The 4,583-nt window shown below is 49.4% G+C and overlaps 1 pseudogene; it reads right to left on the bottom strand.

The window, feature by feature from the left end:
* Positions 1 to 778: 778 nt before the first annotated feature.
* Positions 779 to 895, bottom strand: LOC136659623 (5S ribosomal RNA; annotated as a pseudogene).
* Positions 896 to 4,583: the final 3,688 nt, after the last annotated feature.

The following is a 4,583-nucleotide window of genomic DNA, read 5'->3' as shown; positions in this document are numbered from 1 at the left end:
CCTGGCAGAACAAGAGTGTCCTGAAACAGATGAACCTTTTTAAATGCAGCAAGTTCTGCATCAGGAGGGGCTATCACGGAGAAGGCTCTGTCCCTACATGTGTACCAATCGAGCCTTGCTCAATGCCTGCATACGGAGCAGAGCCTGCCCTAAAGATCTTGATGGATGGGTACACTCATGTGGCAGAAGGAGGTCCTGAAGGTGAGGAGAGCCTGAACTGCCTTTCTGAAAGGAGAAAACCAGCAAAGGGACATTCTGGGGCTGAGGCTGAGAGCTGGCATTCTGTTCCAATGTCTTTCAGCAGCATCCCTCAAGAGACTAACACCTTTGGTTACCATGGCAGCCTGATTTTCAATGAGGATCCCTCAAACTCTAACGAGAAAGCTTCATTAACACAGGAAGGGTTACTGCAATATCTCCTCAGGGCAGCAAACTGCCTTACTCCTCCCTCTCCCCCCTCCCAAAACTCACACCTTCTGCTCTCCTGCCTTGTTGCAAACAGCTCTGTAAGATCCAGCAGCGCGCCCCCCCCCCCCCACTCAGCAAGGAATAGAGATTGCCTAGATATGGTTGGCAACCTTCAGTCTCGAAAGTCTATGGTATAAGCCTACAGCACCTGGTATTCCCAGGCGGTCTCCCATCCAAGTACTAACCAGGCCTGACCCTGCTTAGCTTCCGAGATCATGGTATAAGCCTACAGCACCCGGTATTCCCAGGCGGTCTCCCATCCAAGTACTAACCAGGCCTGACCCTGCTTAGCTTCCCAGATCATGGTATAAGCCTACAGCACCCGGTATTCCCAGGCGGTCTCCCATCCAAGTACTAACCAGGCCTGACCCTGCTTAGCTTCCGAGATCTGACAAGATCAGGCATGTGCAGGGTAACAGTTGCTGCCTAGATAGATGCAAAACCAACATGAGAGTCCAATGGCGAGTTCCACTATCCCCTTCGGTCTACACTGCCTGGTGGTAGCTCTTTGGGGAGGGGGGCTTTTCCCCATCTTTTAACTGGGGATGCTCAGCAATTGAACCTGGGAGCTTCTGCATGCAGATGCTGAACCATGTTGTTCCCTGTGGAGCAATGCACCCTTCCCTGTGACACTGGAGACTGCCTTCTGCTGAGTCATGCTGCTGACTCAGAAGCTCAGGGGTGCCTGCTCTGACTGACAAGGCCTCCCCAGGAGCTCAGTCCGAGGGAAGCCCTGCCACCTGAGTAGAGTTGCCAACCCTCTAGGACTGTTCTGGTGCTTCCTGCAGGCAGCAGCAATCCTGGAGATGTTCACAGGGCCTCCAGGCATTTCCAACATTACAGTAGTTTGGAAAATGTATCTCCAGGTGTCACTTCTTCAGGCAGAGTTGGCAACCCTGAAGCTAAGACGGTGAGAGTTGAACCCGGGATCTTTGGCAAGGGCTCTGCTGCTGAGTTTCAGTCCTTTACAACAGTGCTTTCCCACATCTCCAGGAGAGCAACGCAATATTCCCACCAGCTTTCTCCTGGCCATGGGTCCCTGGGACAGGACTCTTGTTCCTTTGCTTGTTGCAATTTGCTTTTTGAAGTCACCATAAAGGGCAGGAGGTGTGTGTGTGTTGGGGGGGGGGAATCTCCAGGATCCCACCCAGCTCACTTTCCTGCCTCCTGCTCAGGTTCACTGTGCACAGGTTTGATTATCTAAAAAAGCTGCTTTTATTGTAGTCGTTTGGGCTTCCCTATGAAAAAGTGACATATAATTCTAGTTTTAAAAGTTAGATTTCAGCAGGCCTTTTTGTTTTTCTTCTGTTGCCCAATAGAGGCTCATCCTCCAGGCTGCCATCTTAATTTGGATTTGGGCAGCTCTGAAGCCCAAAGTGTGGCTGAGCATCTGTTCAAAGGCCAGTCCATCGGAAACAATAATGCTCTGTGGAATGAATGCAGAGCCCAGGATAAACCAAGGCCTTTGCGTCAGGCTAAGCTGTAATTTACTGGCTGCAGATGGACCTGAGGTTTGCAAATGCCATCGGTTCTGAGCTGCTGTCTCAGCAAGTCGGCCTCAGGGATCAAGAAGCCATGACCCTGTTTTCAAGGGATTATGGAGCCTCCTCGGACTCTCCCACGGGAATTACAATTTAATTTGTTTTTCGACTTCTCCCCCTCCTTCCCTGCCTTCTGCCACATGGAGAAATCCAAGCCACATCAGCCATGAATGCTGCTGTCACCAACTCCCTGGAAAAAAAGGAACCATCAACATTCAGACATCAAGGCTATGTGGCTATCCAAGTACAGGTATGCACATTCATTAGTTAGTGCAGCCATTTTCAACCACTGTACTGTGGCACACTTGTGGTGTGCCACAAGTGGTCCACAGGTGTGCCACAGGAATTTGGGGGAAGGTTATTTATTAATAGGCCAATGGGAGATGTGAACCCCCACTGGCAGCATGTTGTGCCTTGAAATGGTTGGCAACCTTCAGTCTCGAAAGACTATGGTATAAGCCTACAGCACCTGGTATTCCCAGGCGGTCTCCCATCCAAGTACTAACCGGGCCTAACCCTGCTTAGCTTCCAAGATCAGACAAGATCGGGCATGTGTAGGGTAACAGTTGTCAATTGTCAAAAACCTGGTGGTGTGCCTTGACCATTTTAGTGCCTTGTTGGTGTGCCATGAAATGAAGAAGGTTGAAAATCACTGAGTTAGTGCAACATCAAGGGGTGGATCTGACAGTACTCACTGGCCCTCTGATGAAGGGGGTGGGGCAAGCACTGTCAGTCGCAACCCACCAGTTTGAGCAGGGCCTAGGAGGGGGGGGTAAAGGGGGTAATTTGTACCCAGGTCCAGGGTCCAAAGGGGGGGCCACGGAGCCAAAGGAGGGGGCCCAGAAATTTCCTGGGATGTTATGTTTTCCTATCTACTCAGACTTGTTGCCTGCACGGAATGCTTGGGACACTACTGATGCCACCTGGGTTGGTAGACCTGGGCTCCAAAGACTTTTCCAGCTGTCTTTACCCTCCCCCTCCCCTGTTTTGCCCCTCCCTGCCCCTATTCTGCTTGCCTGTCACCACCCTCCCCGGCTCTGTTTCACCCTTCCCTCTTTGCAAAGGGGCCCAAAAGAAACTTTGTATCCCGGAGGCCCTGAGTTTGAGAACCCCTGTACTACACCATTTCACAGTCACTAAAACAAGTGGTTTTGTAACTATTTACTTTTCAAAGGTAATCTACACATTTTGTCTGTTTACTTGTAGGTTTACGCGTATGCAATTTTTTAAAATTAAAAAGTGCTTAGCTCAATCTGGTCCATTGACTCCTGTGCACTTTTTCAGCGCACATTTTGATTTTTTCCATTCTACCATAGAGATATAAAGTCTATCATCCATTTTATTTCTGTCTCTTTAAGATTCTACCGACCTTGGCTGTGAACGTGGGACCCTGCAAAAAATGTTTTCTCTTAGGCCCCGCAGCTCCTAAGGCTGGTCCTGTCTTACAGGACTCTTCTGAACTTGTCTCAGCTTATCAACTGCCATGAAATAGTGGTACCCACAACTGGGTGCATCATTCCAAGCGAGGCCTGGCCAGTGCAGAGTAGAGTGGCTCTGTATACCTCTCATGATCTGTGCCTCTGCCCATACAGCCTAGGAATGCCTTCATGGTTTTTGCATCTGCATCACACTGCTGTTTCCTGTTCAGCTTGGGGTCCACCAGGACAACTTGATCTTTCTCAGGCATCTCCTGCCAGACCAGGTCTCCCCCCATCCTGCACTTCTGCCTCTGATGTTTTTGTTCCTACATGTTCCTACTTTACATTTGTTCCCTTTTAACTTCATCTTGTGGGTATGGTAGTGCCCAGTGATCAAGCCTGTGAAGGTCATTTTGAATCTTGGATCGGTATGCCAATTACCTTGCTGGCAGATTTTTGTCCTGATAGCTGTATTATTATCATTTCATTGTGGTCTTCATTTGTTTATAACTCAGTCCAATCAAAATCATGTTGTGTGTATTATTTTCTTCCGTAAAAATTTTAGACAAGCCAAAAACCCTGATGTATGTTTATATATGCAAACTGAATACATAAATAGGCATCTCAGCAAGAAGTGGGGGCATTTGTGTGTGTGTGTGTGTGTGTGTGTGTGTGTGTGTGTGTGTGTCCCGCACATTTCAAGCCACACATTTTCTTTGCTCCATCACTTGAGCTGCCTGGTTTCCTCCTTCATCTGCCCAGGTTTAACCCTGCCTGACCTGGCCTTGCCCTAATGGAAAGCAGCTGCTCTGTGCATTAGCCCATCTTCTATCCACGTTTTTCCCCTGCTGCTGTAATGGTCAAGCTTAAATCATCTCCCCCCTCCTAAGTGCTGGCTGCCATCTGTCTTGGGGGATTCATTTAGATCTCACTCTTTTTCCAGGGCCGCAGGTCAACTCTTCTTTCCCCCTGAATCCTCCAGCCTCAGAGTGACAGTGAGGCCCAATCCCTCAAGTGCCTGTGAGGAGAACAGAGGAGGCCTGTGTCATTTGTGACCCACCAAATGGAGTTCAGTCTGCTGACCATGACTGGCTGCTCACTAATGTTAAGTCCAGGTCGGCCCTGCCATAAGGCTAGGTGAGGCAGGCTGCCTCAG

Source organism: Tiliqua scincoides, chromosome 8 (assembly GCF_035046505.1).
Source record: "Tiliqua scincoides isolate rTilSci1 chromosome 8, rTilSci1.hap2, whole genome shotgun sequence".
NCBI classification, from domain to species: domain Eukaryota; kingdom Metazoa; phylum Chordata; class Lepidosauria; order Squamata; family Scincidae; genus Tiliqua; species Tiliqua scincoides.
This window is presented reverse-complemented; position numbering and strand designations above follow the sequence as displayed.